Genomic DNA, 22,225 nt, shown 5'->3' on the forward strand with positions numbered 1-22,225 from the left:
TTATAAACCGTGATACCGTGATAGCTAGACAGTTGAAATTTTACAGATGATGTATTTTTGTTGTCGCTATAACAACAAATACTACAAACAGAATTAAATAAATATTTAAGTGGGGCTCCCATACAACAAACGTGATTTTTTGCCGTTTTTTGCGTAATGATACGGAACCCTCGCACTTGGCCGGTTTTTTAATATAGTTTCGACTTTCGACTTATCTTATATAGTTGGTCAAGTAAATCTTGTCAGTAGAAAAAGGCGGTAAATTTAAAAATGTAGACGCGTACGGTTATCGCCCTATAAAAAATTTGAATTTCAAGCTTTTTAGGGTTCCGTACCCAAAAGGGTAAAAACGGGACCCTATTACTAAGACTCCGCTGTCCGTCTGTCCGTCTGTCTGTCACCAGGCTGTATCTCATGATGCGTGATAGCTAGACAGTTGAAATTTTCACCTGATGATGTATTTCTCTTGCCGCTATAACAACAAATACTAAAAAGTACGGAACCCTCGGTGCGCGAGTCCGACTCGCACTTGGCTGGTTTTTTATTTTTACTGACAAGATTTGCTTGACCAACTATATGTACATACATGCACACAGTCGATATGAATCCAGAGCACACAGTCGCTGTGGCCGAAATCGCATCATCGATATGAATATAAAGAAGAGACGCTTTCCACATAGATTTTCGTACATTGACCCGCCTGTTTCTATCTCTATTGCACGCCCATAATTATATTACTGTGTAGCTCGCACAGTGACATTGACAACCGGCATCATGGGTGGGACAGCAATATAATAATTATGCGAGTGCAATAGAGCTCAACAGCCGGGTCAATGTACAGTGAGGTTCGAAATTGCATGGAGAAATTATGAATGGAATTCATTCATAATTTCGCCATACAATTACGAACCTCACTGTACGAAAATTTATGTGGAAATCGTCCCTTCTTTAACAATACAGTAGGTGTGAGTACGTAAAAGTGTCAGAACTGCAATCATTTATGGTTTATAAGGTCTAGCTACATACCTGTGCATAGAGATTAAAGTTCTTAATTAGAACAAAATTATTGATGATAATTAAGCAAATCTGGTTAGTCGTGTACTGTTGCATGTGTACCGACCTACCGACCGACATTTTTGTATTGGCACAGGACAATTTCAATGCATTTCATAAAATTTTTATTAATTTAAAATTACTACAGTAAGTTTTAAAACTGTATAATCGTAAGTGTGTCTGCTTATTTAACTATCTGTGGCAGTGGTTTCCAACCTTTTCTCAATCAAAAACCGCTTTGATTATTTTATTGTCAGTAGGGATCATAAAATTGGACGATGAAGTGACATGGTTCCACGACCGGTTGGGGTATGGCATTAATCCTCTGGTGGTCCGCCGACCACCGCTCGGGAATTACCGACCGAAAGCTTGTTCAACGGAAACCATTAAAGCTAATAAAATATTATTATTTAATTAGAATTTCATGTTCATGTAAAAAACGAAAAATAAGTGAAATTTCTAAGAATGTACATTACAGCAGTAGTTAGGTGTTACGTAGTTTGATATCTTAGTCGGCGGCTCGGCATTCCCTCAAAGGGCTAAGGTGCAGCTTAGGTCCCTATCCAACACTAAAATATTTGGCAGACAAAAAATTACTTTCATAATCATAATCGTTTATTGCAACCATGGTATTACAACTTTAATAACAATGCGTTAATATTAATGCGTTTCTAGGTTAATATGAAACTATGATAATGTTTTTATCCAAATCCAAAGTTAATTTATTGACGATACTTTATAAACTCCAGGAATGGTTTATAATATTTACCTTTAACTTGAGACACCGCATACAAATTTAAGTAGGTACGTATGTTTATATATGTTTCATAATTTATACTGAACTTTTATATAGTTACTCCCTCCCACCGTTTTGGCAACCAAGTTTCGCAACCAGTTGTTAAAAGTTAGAAAGATATGTTACACAATTAGTTGCCCAAAAAAATCTCTTCTTGATCCAAAACTAGCGTAGATGACAGTTGACTTTCGCAACCAGTTGTCAAAATATAAATAAATATCTTTGTTTACAACTCCACTATACGGGTGGAGTTAGAGTTATCTTAGTATAAATGGAACATGTGCACCTACAGCTACATATATATGTAGCTGTAGGTGCACATGTTCCATTTAGCTCTACTATAAAGGAAGTATACAACCTAGTCATATTACGTTCTAGACTGTCTGCGACCTATTCTAACCTATTATACTGGTTGTAAAACAGGAATAAACCTTCTTTTTGTTCAAGTAGGTACATAATTGGTTGCGTAGGTAGCATTTTTTTAACAACTGATTTTATGATTAATTATTCATTGGCAAATTTTTTTTAGGCAACTAGTTGCGTAACAGGATGATTACTTTTTTTTAACAATCGTTTGCGAAACAAAACGGCCGGAAGGGTCCCAAATTCAAAAACAGTTGTATATCAGCTTCTGAGCCTACCTACCTGGGGTTACCTACTTATATAACCGTTTTGTGGACTTTTGGGCCTTCCTCTGTTAACACTAGGTTCTTAAATAATTTATTTAAAAAACAAAATTCACAAGAAAAAAATTAAAATTCAAGAAATAAAAGGCTTTTTTATAGGGACTTTATCCAAAATTGTAGGTAATTCGAATAGTAGCTCCTTGTCACCCTATGTTCAGTTTTTCATTTTATAAGTTAATTGGCACTAGGCCTAAACGTTATTGGACATACTTTAAATATATTTATTGAATGAGATGAATTCGGACCATTCGTATGATTCGTATCAGATAAATCTATAATTTGGTACATTCTTGTAATGTGGTTCGAATGCGCTCAATCAATATTTTATTTAGTTTCCCAGTTCTAACATAAAAGTACAAACTAGTTGCGTTTATATGCAGGTATCATATTTATAGACGGCGTAGCACTTCCTCCCTCGTGACAATGAATTAGATGGTGAGTTTTCCTAGTCGCTTTCTTGTAGGCGGTGGAGCAGCTTTTAAAATTAGGGAGTGATTAGAACGTTGTTAGTAGATTGACTTTTATCTGGACAGTTTATAACGCGTGGTCTGCACTTACACAAAGCTAAAATTAATTTCGAGGTCGCTGTTACTGTTATGTATTGGTTTGTCTTAGGCAAAGTCTCGGCAAGTGGTGGGAATACGAGTACATAGCCAGGTGCAGCAGGGGATTTAGTTAACGGCTTTACGGGGACCATTAGAGAGCTGCAGAGCACGGACGACATATCATATTGAACTCGGAGCCATTCTAGCCTCAGGAGCATGGTTACTTTGTGAAGACAGTGCTTGTAACAACGCTGTAGTATCGGGACCTCGCGCAAACCAAGTTCAAACCTCAAATATGGTAAATCCCTCACTGGTAATTGTACTTTGTAAATAACCATACTATATTCATTTGAAATCATGTATAAGTCTAATTGAGTACACGCATTCAATGGTGTACCTACTCAATTAGAATTATACGTGATTTCAATAGGTGAGGTGATGCTAAAAATCTTTAATTCTAGTTATATTTTTAGGAACCATTTCAGGAGAGTCAGAAGACACATTTTGCATATCTAACCCGATTTTATAAAATAGGGAACCTCTGACGGTGTTAAGCACTATAACTTTAAAGGAGGCATTGACCAATAGCCGTGCCTTTAAGTTCACGAGCTTTAAATACATAGTGCTAGCGAATTGCAGTATTCAGCTTCGGGCGCTTTATTGAAAATCTATCTGTTCCGGTGAGAAGGGGTTTGATTAGGAATGCATTAAGCATCTTAATACCTCTTGCATTAGAATTGAAAATGGTTTGTTCGGTGCGGCTGCGTGAGCCCGTTATCCGGCGTCAGGTTACGGTCACGTCTATATAAGACCGCGTCGTCTTCTTCAGTATTTCATTCCGTTTGAGACGCCTGGCCGGCCGCGTGCCCTGTCCGCCGCGTCCGTATTCCGCTCCGCGCCCGTGACTCCGAGAAGCCGACCACCTTTTGTTCACTCCCCATTACTTCCATTAGTCGGTTCACTTACTCGTCCACGGTCCAGTGCTCGCGCGTTTCTGTACTCAGATCAGTTCGTGTGAACTTGAATATTTGTCGTGATATCATTGAAGAAAGTGCGGTTGCCGTCAGCTTCAGGTAAATAAGAACACTAACTACTTATATGTCTTGTTATATATATTATGAGCTTTAATGCGCTTATATTGAGATATTTATTCATTTATTTTTGGAACATCGGCATCCAAATTTTGCGAACTGTGGTCAAGGAGCTTTTATCATTAACTACTTAAATACCTTAGATATATAGTACTAACCGACTTCGAAGCAGATTATAAAAGCTTAAATGCATGCATGTAAGATACGGCTTCCCTACATTATGCATACTTATGATTTAAATGGACTTACCCGATAATGATCATGAAATGTATTTTTATAATTAATTTTTAAAAACTATATAAGTTATGAGGTATTTAAACTTTAATGGTTAAGCACTAAACAGGAACATGTGAGGTATATTTCAGGTTTAGCCGGAAATAAGCCTCACTGCTAGTGTTAACTGTATGATATAATAGAAGTCTCGTTATGATTTATGGAAATGTTCATGTGCCGTACTTAATTGTTAAATTGGTAAACTATATTTCTGCCAGCCAAGCGAAATTAGTAACTTTGTTAAGTTATTTCTAAGTATATTAATTAAATTTGATTTAAACTGTATGGTTATACAGCTTGTTTCCGTATGTAGGAGTTCTTAAAAGACTGTAATTACTTGTACCTATATGATACTATATCTGTTACAATCGGTTTCCTTGAATTCGTTAGTAATCATTGCGGAATAACAAATGGTGCTCAATAAAATTGGTTACCGATTATTAAATTCTACTACGGGACTTAATCGCGTATTTACCTTTTAAGATTTATCTACGACGTTGCGAGGACGGCGTTGTCTTCGTGGTCTCGGAGAAGACTGGCTAAAGTTGACATCAACATCTTCTAGCCTCGCTTTGTAAAACGTTACGATGCGTTACAGGGGCGGGACTGGGGGTTGGAACAAGGCGTTACGTAACCATGATTCAGCAATCTTCGAAAATTGCGTTACGTAATATTTGAACGCCCCCTCAGGCGTGGATAAATCCTCACCAGTCCATACATTTATAAAGTTGGAGCAGGCGCCATCTTACTTAAAGAAAATCACATTTTTATATCTGCTATGTTTAATATGTGTTACTTGAATATGTAGAGGCGTAGCAAGTAGAAACATTGGAAAAAGCGTACGTAATCACTTTACAAGTGCTGCTTAGTCGAAAGTTTCGACATTTATAAGAATCTCATCCATCACAGTGCCATTTATTTTAGACAGGTTCCGTCAATTCCATCTGTAACAGGTGTTTTGTACTAAGTAGGTACGCATAATTATTTATTATAAACCTATTGTTAATTAAAAACGGATGTCCCAAAAAGGACGCAAGATTTCAATTTGCCGCCATTTTTGTATTTTAGTGCTGGCAACCCTAAAAAAAACTATTTGACAGCTGAATGTTTAGTGTTTGTAAAAATGGCGGGTTATACGAAAGATTAACGCGTTTTTATTACTGAACAATATTTCAAAAGTAATGAAAGTTTGGCGGGTACGGTTCGAAAATTCCTAGTCGTGTGATCTTTCAATTCGGTGATCAGAATCGGCCCCCTATTTCTTGCGATTTAACGCCTTTAGACTTCTTTTTAGGGTTATTTAAAGTCTAGTCTATGCCAATAAGCCCACAACCACCCATGCTTTAAAAGAGGAAATTCGACGCTGCATCGGAGAAATTCAGCCGCATCTATGCAAAATGGTCATAGAAAATTTTGACAAAAGAGTGCGTATGTGCCAGCAAAGCCTAGGAGGACATTTGCCTGGCGTATTATTCCACAAATAACCCTATTTTATGTATTTCAAGATTTTATATACAGATGTATTATAACGAAAAAAATTAAGTGTTTTTCATCAATTTCAAATCTTGCGTCCTTTTTGGGACAGCCTTTAGCTCTTCGTCTTAATAAGTAAAGATCGGTCCCTTTCTTACTAATACATGAGTCAAAATCACAGATTAAGACAAACGATTAATAGCTAATTGAGACTTGTACAGATGTAGTGCTAGTGCATAATTGTTTTCCATCGTGTTTTCTCGGACACGTTCGCATTTGTCATGCTACTTCAGTCAACCTCAGTACTTTTTGTATCCAGACTGACCGAAATAGCAAGAACCGTTCGTATGTTTCTGTGAAAATAAGATGGAAAATAATTATGCACTACATCTGCAGCGCGTTTATGAATAACGCCATTAGCCGGTTGGTAGTTCTGATTAAAATCATTGGAATAGAAATATGTATAAAACATCAATAACCCAGGAACAAAATATTCGTGATAAACAAAACAAATAATTCGAATTATTCGAACCCGGGACCTCCAGATTTCTAGGACGGGTAACTACCAAACCAACCAGGCTACGGAAGTTTTCTTTCTCGCCCATGTATTATTTTAGGTACGATGTAATCAATACCGGAAGGGTGTTTTTTTTTCAAAGTACGAAGCTAAAATTTTACTATTTATTGCCACCTTCAACAATGACTAGGCAAGTTGAGTTATAATATTTTAATTGTTTATTTATTATTTAGTCGTATGGCATATTTTACAATATTGCCTATATACATAGATAAGATTTTACAGTTTTATCGCGAAATAATAAAACGGGTCCAAAAGAATACAAATCGAAAAATTTATAAGTCAACATTTAAGCTATTGGTGCACGCGAGTATTTTATGATTATATTAAACGCATGTATTAGCTATTATTATGTATATAGGTTGATAAACTTAACATACAGGCCAATTAGAACGTAAACTGACATCAGAATGATATTTGAATGATGTTAGTTAGTTCTCGTACATTTCGCTCGTACAGTCATTTGCAATAATATGTTACTCTTCGAAGGCGGGAAAAATATTTGACACGCTCTATGGCTATTTGCGGCCTTCATTGTGTAACATATTATTTGTCTGTACATGACTTGGGGCGGGCGAGACGAACGATAACTAAATAACATGATACAAATACCACTCTGATGTCTGTGTACATTCGAAGTGGCCTGATAATTTAGTTAGCTACTCAGAGTTTTTTCATTTGCATGAACAAGCGTTAAAACAATATTAAGAATGAAGGTTATTCCTATTCGTTCCGGAAGATAGTTCGGGTCCGTCTTTCATACTTAGCAATATAACATTCTAAATGTGATTTAATATGGTTAAATACTTAGCGTTGTATTTTTGTTAGGAAATATCTTCTGCAATTGTTAGCATGCAATTTTTCTTCTTCAAGAATGTTGAATGTCTAGCAAATATACTTATTAATTATTATATATATGTATATATACTTATACACTGATAATTAATTCACTGATAAACACATGATATTAACAACACGTAAGTATGCAGTCATGCCAATAAAAGTGATTCAATAAAAAGTTTGTTCACATCCGTTGATGCTATTCTAATCAGAAGATTAAATACAATTGACAGTGACATATATGTATATATATGCAGCAACATGCTGAGATGAGGTCATTTCGTGGCACCTTAATCTTACTGTTTTTTTAAATGTATTGTCTCGTTTGTGCTTACGAATAAAATAATTCTATCCTATTCTATATCATCCTAACAAATTACGTGAAAAAACTTACTATGACAAAAACAACTGATTCTATAGAACCAAATAAAACCAGTCGGTGATAATAGTTGCAGAAAAAACGATTATTACATTTAATACTTGTTCAACACTTGGACGGAGTGATTCCAAACACATCTTAAGTGGAAGTTGATTTAATATCAACTTGACTCGTTTATTAAACTACCAATTCACCTGTATCGTTATGTCGTAAGGCGACGCAAAAAACGACGATACGATAACCACGCGTGGTAACCAGTTGGACGTTTTTTGCGGGCAAGTGCACGTGGCCTTGACCGAGTGCTCTCCGCCCAAACGCGGCTACTAAAGGTGGAAACACACCATTGAAACGCGACGCAACACAAAGTGTGAACATTTGATGCAGTAGTACCATGCAGTGCACCCGTGCATATCTTACAAAATAAATATACATGCGATGGCACACTTACATCTTCATCGCGTTTCAATAGTGTTTTTTTCACTTTTAGCCTTACCAAGACCAAGGCTGCCTTAGCAGTGTCAAACTGCCATATTCGATAACGTCTGCGTAACTTACTTTCTATACATCTCGCTCGCACTAATATGCGAGTACGAGCAACATGCATAGAAAGTAAGTTCCGCAGACGCTAGCGCATATGCCAGGGTCCAACTGGTGGTAGCCGTACTGGACGCTACACGTCGGGTTTTAACTAGGAACTAGGAACACACGGAGTGCGTTGCGTCAGGTGTCGCCAACTTCGGACTTCGGAAAGGTGTCAATGTTGATACCATAAATGTATTCAGGACCCCCGATTTATACAGAAACGATACCAAACCCGTCCTAGCAGCTTCACTGATGTAGATAATCAAGATAAAAATGAGAACCCTAAATAAACCTTCAAGAGGGGATATCTCAAAAACTACAAGATGTTAAGTATAACGGGTTTTTATAAAGCCGAACCTTAGTCACGGGTCACGGGCTTAACTAGTCGGACGATATAGTGAGCATTCCTAATTATTGGAATATCATTAGCTTGTTGGCAACGGTCCTTAGAGTCATTCGTCCCCAATAGTAGAGCGCTCCGACAAGCATTGTAAAATTGATAATATTCCTCGACGAAATTCAGGATTTTACTCTCATTATTAGAAACAAAGAGTATTGTTCCAGTAAGAGCGTGTTTTTATCTTTAGGAATACAGTTTTAAATATTAGAAGGGACTAATTAAATTAGTAAGAAATAAAACGGCGACGACGAGGTTTTTTTATCGTTGTGTGCGGCGGGCGCCGTGTACATTGTGCAAAATGGGGCGTAAGTTAAATATTGCAAACGAGAGAAGTTAAATCGCGACGGCTTGCCGGAGCGATTTATAGACTCGAGTTTGCAATATTATTACGCCCCGAGTTACACAAAATGTTTTTCATTACACTTGCGATACAAAAATGAAGTATAGAGACAAAAAACTGTTAATTATAATACTAGAAACTTCATAACTCCCTAGGGAAAACGCTTTTACTATAGTTCCCTCTAAGCCTGCGTGCAATTCCACATTTACTGACCGAGTGTGATGAAATAGTAGATTGTTAACCAAGGGTGGAAAGTGAACCATATCACCCGAGAGAGTGAGATGGTTACTTTTACCCGAGTTAAATACTCTACTTTTCATTTCGACTATGAGGAAAGACAAACACAAGAAAATATTATTTTGACGGTTAAGAGAATTGGGCCATTTATATTTTGATCGAAAAAAAAATCTAAAACCATTAACAATTTGATCTTAAATTGAGAAGTGTCTGAAGCGACCTTAATGTATACGCGCCTTAAAAGTGAAACTGAATGAATGAATGTAATGTAATGATAATATTTTAAACATTAATGGCGATTAATATTGCTTTATGAACAAATATTTGTTAAATACAAGTAGTACCTGTAATTGTTTTTAATAATGCAATGCAATTGACATTTAATTACTTGGATGGTACTTGGTCTGAAAATGCGGAAGCTAATATGAGAGCTTTTAACAGAATAATCATAGTGTATATTATGGCTGTTAGCCGTTGTTAGAAGTACAAATAAAAGAAAACTTTCCACCCTAGGATGGGAAATGCAATTTTCCGCCCGGCTAACAGCCTAATCAGCCTATGAAAGGTGAACCGTCCGAATAGGAGAGATGAAAAAGCTATACTGTGTGCGTGTAAACTGCGACTGAGAAACTGATCCTAACTGTAACGTATTTATTTTTTAGTATAGTAATTTAAACAAACTACCGGACAACATTAAAAATATTTGAAATGACCTGACAGTTTATAGGTATAAAACTAAAAAATGGCTAACTATATAATGCTTTTGATGATATGTCAGAAAACATAGGTCTGATGATGGAGCTGGAAGGTGGCCAGGGGTACCAGTCAACCATGTAACTAAACCACTTCGTGTTTGGGCTCCTTCGATTCGTCTCAAGAATTAATAAATAAATAAATAAATAAATATTATAGGGCACATTCTTATACAAATTGACTAAGTCCCGAGGTAAGCTCAAGAAGGCTTGTGTTGTGGGTACTCAGACAACGATATATATAATACAAATACTTAAATACATAGAAGACATCCATAACTCAGGAACAAATATCTGTGCTCATCACACAAATAAATGCCCTTACCGGGATTCGAACCCAGGACCATCGGTTTCACAGGCAGGGTCACTACCCACTAGGCCAGACCGGTCGTCGAACAAGATCTTTGACACAAGGTTACATGGTTGATTGGTACCGGTGACCACATTCCGGCTTCATCATCAGACCCTGAGTATCACCAGGTGGCAAAGATCTTGTTGAGACGAATCAAACGAGCCTAAACCTAAACACAAAATTTACATGGTTGATTGGTACTGGTGACTACCTTCCAGCTCCATCATCAGGCCCTGAGTACTATCTTATGTTAAAGATCTGGTTGAGACGAATCAAACGAGCATACTCATGTTACTACATGGTTGATTGGTACCCGTGACCACCTTCATCATCATCATCATCAGGCTTTATCATCAGAACCTGAGTACCAGCTCATTTTAAAGCCTCGTTGATATAAATTAATTGAACAAAGGGGTTTTATTATATAACTAAAATAGTCTCACTACACAACCTAAGTATACCTACCTAATGCAATAACGAAACATGTAAACAAGTGAGTATAATTTCTTTCTAGTAAAAAATAATTCTTAATTATTATTATTATACATAAGTACATTTGCACTGGATTTGGTATTTTTGTACAAAATAACATTTATTAGGACTTTAAAATTTGAATACAGATTGTGTTGTTATGTTCAATATGCTTCACGAAAGATCAAGATTGTTTAATCCATCATTGTAGAGCGAGCGAGTCGGAAAATGTGGTAGAAAGGATCGGCATACTGAGCTCGCACAGCGCGTAAAGTAATATCTAAACTCGCTCAACAAATTGTCTTTTATCAGGTCCGTTATTGTTTATTGCTTGCACCCTGAAGTTATTTACTATAAGTACGTATTAATTATACCTATTTGATTGATTACTTTAAAAAAGTATATTGATGTTTCTAATATCATATCTTTTTAAACTGAATAGTTTGCGCGAGAGACACTTCCAAAGTGGTAAAATGTGTCCCCCCCCCCTGTAACTTCTAAAATAAGAGAATGATAAAACTAAAAAAAATATATGATGTACATTACCATGCACACTTCGACCAAAAATTGGTTTGAACGAGATCTAGTAAGTAGTTTTTTTTAATACGTCACAATTCGTAAACCGCAATTTACCTTTCATTTGATTGCTATTGTTCTAAGTTATGGATTGTAAAACTAAGCCTGTTACACCGCCTGTGATAGTAAAGTATCAGTATAGTCAGCATCAACTAGATAGAGACGTCTAGAGTGGCGAAATATTTTTGTTACACATCCTTATTTCTATGGTCACAAAGGTGTGTTACGAATGTTACGATTTATTTGGCCACTTTGGCCGTCACTGTCTATTTGGGACCAAATAGGTTATCGTTTTGGGTCCTCTGTCTACTATGAAATAAATAATGGCATTTAAGGACGCTTGGCCGCTCCATTGTTTTGTAGTCAAACCGCGGGCCTACCGCGAAACTAATATCGAAATTTCGTTATCTGCCTCTCCATCGTTCTTGCATCTGGGAGCAATAGAGAGGCGGAAGCGAAATTTCGATTTTCGCGGTAGGCCGTCAAACGTTCCGAATCACCGCATTACGTTGTGCTTGTGACGCTCCACGAAACTATTTACAGATGTAGTACATAATTGTTTTCCATCGTATTTTCTCGGAAACTTTCGTATTAATCATGCTACTTCAGTCAACCTGTACTTTATGTACCGAGACTGACTGAAATAGCAACACATTCGTAAGTTTCCGTGAAAAAACGATGGAAAATAATTATGCACTAGTATTTACATGTAGTCAGGGAGTTAGCACACGAGAAATTAACATACGCAAATAGTAGAATTTTGAATTTTGTTTCTTAGCGTAGGTATGTTTTAACAATGTATTTAGCATTCTTTAACACTGGTTATACTCTGATACTGAGCCGATAACTTATTCGTCTCGTCCTTATAGGGTTGAAAGATAAATTGATATGTCATTTCGAGGATATCAATCAGCATTACATTGATGGATCGGTGTGTTGAATGTTCTCAGGGCCCTGCTGAACGTCAACAACTTTATTACTTTCTGTCGAAGACCCGCTGTATTATTTATCGTTGATTTGTGACTTTCAATTGAAATATACAAACGTAGTCCTCATTTTCCTCTAGGAATATTAATTTTGGAGAAAATATTTTTACGCAATTTGCTGTATATTAAATTATTAACCATTTCTATGCCCCTTCGTTTGATTTTTTAATTATTACAAGAATAAGTACCTTTTAAAATTTGCATGAAATTTTTTTTCGCTCCTAATTGAGACAAATCTAAAAAAAGTCTAGCTATATGGTTATGGTGTAGTGGGTTCAGCCAGCAGAATTTATGAAAAATGGTAGCGCTTTTTAGAGTTCCGTAGTCAACTAGGGACCCTTATAGTTTCGCCATGTCCGCCCGTCTGTCTGTCTGTCTCAGGCTATGCTCCGTGATCGTTAGTGCTAGAAAGCTGTAATTTGGCATGGATATGTAAATCAATAAATCCATCAGTCGTACAATAAAGTAAAAAAAAATATTTTTTTAGAGTGCCTCCCCTACACGTAAAGTGGGGTGTAATTTTTTTTCGCTTCAACCCTACAGTGTGGGGTATCGTTGGATAGGTCCTAGGAAAACGAACTTGTCGTTTGGTTTCCTCGTATTCGATATAAAAAGTAGATTATTTAACTCGGGTGAAAGGCACCAAATATCATTTCATCCCTTTGTTAAGAATCTTCTATACTAACTCCAGTTTAGCCTATTGTGACGGAAGGGTAACTACGGAACCCTACACTGAGTATGGCCCGACATGCTCTAGGCCGGTTTTTTAGATCATAATACGGTTACCAAAAAACGTTCCACCTATCCAAAGTGGCCCTGACCTGGAAGATGCCCGGCAAGCGGAAACATGGTCGCCCTAAATCCACTTGGCGTCGTTCTGTGGAGCAAGAGCTGGGTGTATTGGGGATGGGGTGGGAGGAGGTTACCCAAGCTGCCCAAGACCGTAGTCAATGGAAAAACAAGATTCGAGCCCTACACCCCAGCAGGGGGTAACAGGAAAAGAAGAAGAAGAAGAGACGGTTACCAAAAAATATTAATAGCAATCTTAAGACCTTTCTTTAGTGACAAAATTATTAATAAAAAATACGAACATACGTCTAAAACACACCATTGAAAAGTTCAATATTGCTTCTAAAAATGTGTAATAAATTTTTTGATGGAACTATTTGATTACTTTTTTTGCTAATTGTAACTTAAAAAACCAGGAAGAGGAGACACGTGACCGTCAGCTCAGTACCCATCGAACTGCGTTCGGACTTCGGAGAAGGACCTGGGGGCCTAGGCAAAATGACAATCGTTTGCGGTACGACAATGAAACGTTATGTCTCTCTATCGCACTATTATGGAAGAATGCATGATAGAGAATAAAATGTGTAAAAATATAATTTTGAACCGGGCGTGCAAAAAAAAAAACCGGGTAGCTACTTACCTAAATACCTACTTTCCACGAAAATTATTTTAAATATGATTGGTTATAGCTAATAATGAGTTTTTTGTCAAATATTTTTTTCTTATTAACCGACGTAAACCGCAGGCTGGAGTGAATAATAGACTCGAGTTTGCAATATTTTTACCCCCGGAGTTACACACAATGTTTTTCATCACAGTTGCAAACAAAAAAAGTGTATGTGTCAGCTCCGACGCGCGACTGGAGTTTAATCTTTCATTTACTTACAGGGATGTAATGTATGCTTTCAAACAATTATAAAATTTAAGATAAAAACTCCGAAAAATGTATAGTTGTTGTTGTCATTGAATAGATAGTGTTTCCATGCAGCCGTTCCTAGGGGATGCGCACGATAAGTTGCGCACGAAACATAACGTAGCCTGTAACAGTGTAACATGTGACATTTGATTTGACTCGATTTGATGATGATTTGATGGGGTCGTGATCCAGAACCACTTTTTCTGACTTTATATATGATCCACATTATCATATGGTAGTATTTGATTAAAAGATAATCAGTTATATTTTTCTTATTTTTTATGTAAAATTAATCTTATACTAAGTAATTATGGTCACCCTCTGACTTTTGAAATACGCTGTATGGAAAGCGACAAGACGTCACATTGAGTAGGGGGATGAGCAAGGGCCTGACACTCTTTGATAGAGAAAGATAGTCTTATTGCGATTCCTATAAGAGGAAAGAAAAAATAGTGCTATGCTTTGTCCTTATCACCGACCGAGTGGCATCTTAGGTAGGAGGCGATGGCGAAATACCGAAATTTATAAGAGTGAAAGAGAGAAAATCCTATGCTGCCCAAATTTTACATGAATATTCTTTCTCTTACCGCAGGTAGCTCGGCGGCGCGGCTATAACTACTTGTTTATACTATGTCTACGGGGATGTTGTTAATTATTGTTTATCACCAATAATTATGGTTATTTTTCAGATGACAAGTAGAAAAAAAAAAACATTTTTGCATGCTTAGATCTTTAAAACTACGCAACGGATTTTGATGCGGTTTTTTTAATAGATAGTGATTCAAGAGGAAGGTTTATATGTATAATTGGTAAAGGTTTTGTGTAAATTAGTTGAACTACTCGTGCAAAGCCGGGGCGGGTCGCTAGTAAACAACAATTAACATCATTAGGCTCATCTTTGAATTCTGTATGATGTCTTGTTCTCTTGTTCCACGAGTCCACGACTCCGAAATCACTGTAAATATATGAAAATCGATTCTCAAGGAGTAAACTCCAATAAACTCCAAAACTTAAATACGGTGACATTTCAGACATTCGTCCTTCATATTGTAATTTTTTTGACTGGTAAGGTATTGAAGGCACGGATCCGTCCGGCATTCAGCCACGATTGAAAAATTGGGTAAAAATATTTGAAACGGCTATTAAATTTATCAAGTTAAATATTTTTAAACATAAACAAATCAATTAATTTATAAACGTTAGTATTTTGAAAGTAAAACTCATTTTATACCTTGACTTTTAACAAGTACTTAGAACCTACTTGGTTCGTATGAGTTAGTGGCATAATTAAAAACAAAGCTTTTTAAAATAAATAAAAATCGACAAAATTCGATCAAAATTGACACTTGGCGCGCATGATCTTTCCCGTTCTTTCTTGCGAAATGTGACAGAGACAGCGGCAAACCGATGGAACGGCCTTAACTCCCGAAGGAGTAAAATGGACTTTAGATCCGGCTGCACTTGTGTGAAGTAGCACGCTTACTGCGCAAGTGTGATAATGTTTTTTGCATACTGTGACATATAGTGTAGGTAGGTGTGTAGTGGTCACTTGCACCATTCACTAACCCGGGATTAACCGGTTAAACCTGGAGTTACCATGATTACCAGTACAATTAGACACTGGGTTAACGGTTTAACAGTTTAACCCTGGATAATGTGGGATGGTGCAAGTGGCGTTAGGTGACAGGTAGTGTACTAGGTAAAAAATAGGATAAAAACCGGGAAAGATACGAGTACTTACCTGATAATTTCTAATATCATTGCACTCCGGTTGCTTTACTTTCCTATTCGTCGTAAGTACCCATGTGAATGAATGCGATCAGCAGTAAACGGTAGTTACTACCTATGCATATTCAATTTATACATGTTTTCGATTTCTTTAACGCTTTATTCCGCTTTAGATGTGAGTCTTTAATATCCCCAAGGTAACAATATTAGGCCAGTGGCAAGGAATCAACCAGGCATATACCATTGTTTTGACCCCAAACCGCGTCTCGTCAGCAGTACGGAGTCCTAGCCGCCGTAGAAAGGCAGCGCGAGTGGTACGCGGCACGCGGCTATGCGTTGCATGCACCGCACCGCGCAAGCCCCACTACTTTCCCCCGACCCAGTGCCCTCTCTGCACCGACCCGTCGCCAATTCCATAATGTCTTACATTTTATTTAAGAATCACTGTAGCTCGTTAAACGTCCCCGTTACAGTTATAATACCCTCTTGACGTAGGCAGGCGGCAGCGGGCGTGAGTAGTGACATCACTGCCGAACTGCCGACCGGTGGAATAATTTGTACATTTAGGGCCGGTTTCCAACTGTCCGTCTGTATTCATAAGTTCGTCCAGTGTTAGCTGAGATATGTCAAAATAGGATTGATATCAAATTTAACAGTTGACATGTCATAATGGCACACACAATAGGGTATTTGACTGTATTTTAAATAAATTATGTTACACCACGCATGAAATAAAGCACCCGAAGATTAAAAGAGAAAAGTAGACAGCAGTTATTTTTAGACACAATTTCTATTTTAAAACCCGTACAAAACCATAAAGAGTAGGCAATTTGATTGTGACGTCACATGCTAGTGTTTCATATTAATTCCATAAAAGCAAAATCGTTTTGACAGTTCGAAAAATGAAACTGATTTGACTAGTAGTCAAATACCCAATTGGCCTGATGACAAATTTTGAAATCCCTTTTAATATTGTCGGTATTGTCTTTTAATAATTTACCTACCTACTTCTCTGCTTGTAAAATTTTTATAATTGTTGTAACATATTTTGTAAATATTATTATGTACTTACCCAATTCCTGACATGTAAAATAATATTGCTTTTACCAATAAACGTTCTGATTTTGATTCGGTACACGTATTAACATAAATAATTGCATTTTTTATAGCTACTTTAAACCTCGCGCGAAAACGTTCGCGTCCAGCGGCCTTAGCACGGTCGCATTTTTATCACCTGTCACCATTGTCACGTTCTAACAAGTATGTAAGTGCGAAAGTGTCAGGCATAGTGACAGGCGATAAAAATGGAACCATGCTGACACCGCAGTTGTGACATATATTGTGACTTTACGGTTTAGTTGGTGGTAGGGTGGTTGATATTGTTTACATGAGTACTTTACACATGAATAAATTACTTAACATACTTACAGTTACGAATTTTTCCTTTAACCTGAATGATATTGTTAATTTAATTACTGAAAAGTTGGTTAGAACTATTTATATGTATGTAATCGATTCTATATAGGTTGGACACACATTTCCGTCAGTAGACAAAGGCGGCAAATTTGAAAAAAAAAAATGTTACAATCACAGATCTACGATGACGATTACGCTTAAAAATAGCTGAAGTGTGCAAGACGGAAGTATATGAACATGAACATACCATGAGTGCGAAAGAGGCAGACTACAAATGAAAAAACGTGACCATTTTAATGTTCGACAGTGGACGCCAACGGCGACATTTATTTAAGATCTTGGCCCAACTATATATTCCGACATCCTAATATCCAACATACATATGGCTTATGGTCACCCTAATTAGAACGAGTTGCAAGGCTCTAGTTTGACTACTCACGTGGACACACTTTTTGGCCAGTGTACTCGATCCGGCTTATTAATTCTACATCTGTGGCTCAAAGAAATATGTCATGGAGTTATGACGTCACGATTTGGCTCGCTTCTGATTGGTGTTTCAGTCATAATGGCCGATTGGAGAATTTTGCACTTTTATTTTATTGAAAATATTAATAATCCTAATGTTTATACTGAAATTGGGCCATTTTTAGAATCATATTAACATACATGTTTCTGTGAAACCATTATTCCCATGATTCTTTATTGCTGTCATCATGCCAATAAAATAAATAAATAAAGTAAAATAAAATAAAATAAAAAGCCTATTAATTCTGTACATAAAAAAAATGTTTATAAAAGTAAAAAAAGTTATATTTCTATTGTGTAGAAACCCCTCTACGGGTGAAGGCCTCCTCCAGATTCAGCCAGTTTTTCCTGTCCTTGGCTTTCTGTGACCAGTCTTGACCGGCTGTAGCCACGATTTCGTCGAGCCATTTTTCTTTAGGTTTCCCTTTGTTTCTTGTCCCCGAAGGGCCCCGCCATAGGGTGTATTATTTTTGCCCATCTGTCCCTATGCATGCGTGCTGTATGGCCACACCATTTCCATTTTAATTATTGCGCAAATGATAATGCGTCGATTACACCAGTTATTTGCCGTATGTCTTTGCTCCTCTTTTTATGGATTAATTTTATATTAAGTATGGATCTTTCCATGGCGCGTTGGCAGCGTTGTATTTTATTCCGCGCTTGTTGATTGTATATCCATGTCTGGCACGCATATGTCAGGCTAGGAAGACAGGTATCGAGTACTCTTTTTTTCAGCTTCATTGGCAGATTTGATTTTAAAATTTCTTTGTATTTCCAAAATTTAGACCATGTAATGACGATACGTATTTCGTCTATATTTCTGTTTTCGTTGAAGGATATTAGTTTACCTAAATATACGTATTCTTTCACATATTCCAGTTAGGGCTAGAGTTTACATTTATTTCTCTCTCTTTTGTGTTTGTTATTATTTTAGTTTTTTGTACGTTCAACTCTAAGCCTATGTTATTGCTAGCATGGTTTAAGTCGTTTAACATTATTTCTAGTTCCCGTGCTGTTTCTGCAGAAATGACAATGTCGTCGGCGAATCTTAAATTGTTCAGGTATTTTCCATTCATATATAAGCCTTTAGATGTCCATTTTAAGTCCTTCATGATATTTTGCAAAACCGAAATAAATAATTTCGGTTTCTTGTTTTACTCCACGTTTTATCTCTATAAATTCGCCAGTTCTGTTGTTTTATTCGACTCGTGCTTTTGATGTACATGTCTTTTAATATTTGTATGTAGCTTTCTTGGACATTTTGGGCTCTAAGTGCGTTCCAGATGCTGTTATGCGAAATAGAGTCAAACGCTTTTGCGTAATCGATAAACGAGGTAGAGTGGGTGTTTAAATTCCGTGTACTTCTCGATAACTTGATCGACCGTGTGTATATGATCTATAGTACTAAAACCTTTTCGGAAACCAGCCTGCTCTACCGGCTGGTATTGATCTATCGTAGGGCTCAGTCTTTCCTCTAAGCACATAGCAAAAAGTTTATATATGCTGGGTAGCAGGCTAATTGGACGGTAATTTCCTATATCTGCGTGGTTGCCTTTTTTGTGTAATAATATTATGTCTGATTCGGTCCATTTTTTAGGTACTTTCTTTTCGTATAATATTTTATTAAATAGATGTGTAAGAGGCGTGGCTTTGACATTTCGTGCTAGTTTTAGCATTTCATTAGATATAAAGTCTGGTCCCAGGCTTTTATCAGATTTCAGTTTTTAAATTTTTTTTATAATTTCGGTAGAGCTGAAATTGTGTGGTGGCGTCGTGTTGGGTTCGCACTCTATCTCTATCATGCCAATTATGGGTGTTTAATTTGATTCGTTTCGTTTGACGACTTTTAAGTTTAGGCTACTCAAAGTAATCAATTCAATATTTTTTAGCACAGTTTTAAAATTACTTGTGACAAATATAATTTATTAATCGACCGATTCCTTTAATCAACAACTTATTAATACCAATCGGTCTATTAAAATTCAAAGCTTTTTAGATAACGTAAGATCTAGTAGGACGGGCAAGCTGGCTGGTAATAATAGGAACGGGGTTAATACTTGCACATAATTTGCGGCAGTCGTACACTTGATTGCGGGTAGGGTTACCAAGATATACATTTTGAATTACCTCACGAAATTCCTGATTTGCGAATATTTTTCCTGACGCTCATCACTACATAGTATAAAACAAAGTAGCTTACTGCTGTCTGTCCCTATGTATGCTTAGATCTTTAAAACTACGCAACGGATTTTGATGCGGTTTTTTTTATAGATAGTGATTCAAGAGGAAGGTTTATATGTATAATACATCAGCATTGCACCCGTGCGAAGCCGGGACGCGTCGCTAGTAATATATTATAATTAAGTTAATCTCATTGGTCGTTTTTTTACATTATTTATTTGTTTGGGTTTAATGTCAGTAAATAAATAGATACATTATAAAAAAGTGTATTAGTTCATTACAATTCCTGACAGTTTCGTATTCCGGCCGCATTCTTGACAAACGGCCAAAATTCCTTACGTGTCAGGAAAATTCATGACGTGTGGTAACCCTAACAGCGGGTCGCCGGGGATCATTGCATGGGCCGCCAGTCACGTGCGGCGGCGCTGTACCCGCACAATAGACCGTGTAATTCGCTCGACAGTATTTCAATATTCATGTCAAATTAAATAACAAAACATATGCTTTATATTATAACACAATAAGTCGAGGCAAAGAAACACTAATCGAAAACTGACGTGACTGAGCCGAAGAATATTGATCATTGATTTGTATAACCATACTCAACATAATTGAGGCGGATATATTTTTACGTTGCAAGAAGTAAGCATAAATAAAATACTCGTACCTAGGTATGTTGTGAGCTGTTGTCTGCAAGCACGAGATGTGCATCTGCGACCAATTAAAAACCATTTTCTAATCAGAAGCTTCCCACATTACGAGTTCACGACATTGACGTACAGGTTAGAAAAAAGTCGCACATGAGAAAAATCATTTACTTACTTAACTGCCTGCCTTTTAACCACGCCAGAACCGGAAATACAAGATCAAAATTGATAGCGACGACCGACGAGTAAATCCAACTATCAAGCCGTACTGCATTTTAGTTTCATAGACTGACTCGATATCATCTGGCGACGAAGTGTTAAGAAGCTCGGAGTTCTATCGGCGCATCTCTCAGTCGCGACTCGCGACCGAACTTAAAAGAACAGTTACACAAAATTTTCGACATTCCACTGTAGTCGTTGACAGACGCGATTGCGTTGGTAACGCACACCAGCCGTGGGCGCGTCTCTGTTACGGTTCCCCGGTTTCTTTGAACATACTGGTATTTTATATGACTGTCACTAATGTCCCTCTCTTATCTGACGTGATGTGGCATAATTTAGGATCAAATATGTGTTAATCTACTTTCAACCTGTTGAATTGTTGATGCTTTTAGTTAGGTCTTTGCAGGTGTGCAGGGGTCCACTGATTATCAGTCCGCCGGACGATATCAGCCTGTCAGTTAGGACAAAAATTTGACACTTCCGAACAACTGACAGGCCGATATCGTCCGGCGGACTGGTAATCAGTGGGCTCCTTAAGATGATAATCTTTAAAAACTAAACTCAGTTCTTCACTGATAAACTTTACTGACGGTTTTGATAGTGACGTTTACTATAGATCAAACGAAAGTCCATAAAATCTACCAATTTGATACAAAACAAATAGCCATCAAAACCGGTTGCAGTCATATCTGGTTAATATTTTGTAGATTCTGGTCTCCTGACTATAATTTCGTTAGGGCATATTCGACTTACTTACACTCATAACTTTTGTTAAAACGGATCACGAAGAACACAAAATCGATGATTTCATCTTAATCATTAAATTTCGCTGAACATAAGTACATAGGTACGGGTCAAACCTCTATCATTAATAGCTTTATTAAAAGCGACAGCGTGTAGATCTCTTCTTAAGAGCATCCTGTGTAAATATTATTGTGTAGGTATTATTTTAGGTACTTTGTGCGCATAGGAAATTAATTATCAAGTTTGAGTGTCAACCCAATATGACGATATGCTAAAGCTTAATAATATAAACCAGTCACGACGCATACCATTGGCTTGTATAAGCTCGTGAGTGGCTTTTGAGACCTATTCTAGTATGTCAATGCCGTGTCAATGTGAAGCATCCTCGGTGAATCCGGCTGTGTGGGGAAGGGGGAGTTAGTGGCGCGTGGCGTCGCCGGCATGAGCGCGCCACCCTCGGTCTCCGTCGACCCAGTTCTTCCCGCGCCCATCACCGCCGCCGGTGGAGCGTGGCGGCCACTGACCCTGCCGATACACAGCTGAAGCCTCTGCTAGCGAACGAGTTCGCATGACATTGTTTGACGGACATTTCGCACGTAGACCGTGTGACATGACCGAGATTTGCCCGGTGGTCGTTTGTTTCGACAT

The 22,225-nt window shown here is 37.3% G+C and overlaps 1 protein-coding gene across 1 annotated transcript in view; it reads left to right on the forward strand.

Moving 5' to 3' along the window:
* The first annotated feature begins 3,656 nt into the window (after positions 1–3,656).
* Positions 3,657–22,225, forward strand: part of LOC134753946 (uncharacterized) — a 96,809-nt gene continuing 78,240 nt past the window's right edge. The window contains exon 1 of the mRNA XM_063689973.1: positions 3,657–4,153. The gene's annotated coding sequence lies outside the window, so the exon portion shown is untranslated. The remainder of the gene's footprint in view (positions 4,154–22,225) is intronic.

This window comes from Cydia strobilella, chromosome Z (genome assembly GCF_947568885.1).
Source record: "Cydia strobilella chromosome Z, ilCydStro3.1, whole genome shotgun sequence".
Taxonomy (NCBI): domain Eukaryota; kingdom Metazoa; phylum Arthropoda; class Insecta; order Lepidoptera; family Tortricidae; genus Cydia; species Cydia strobilella.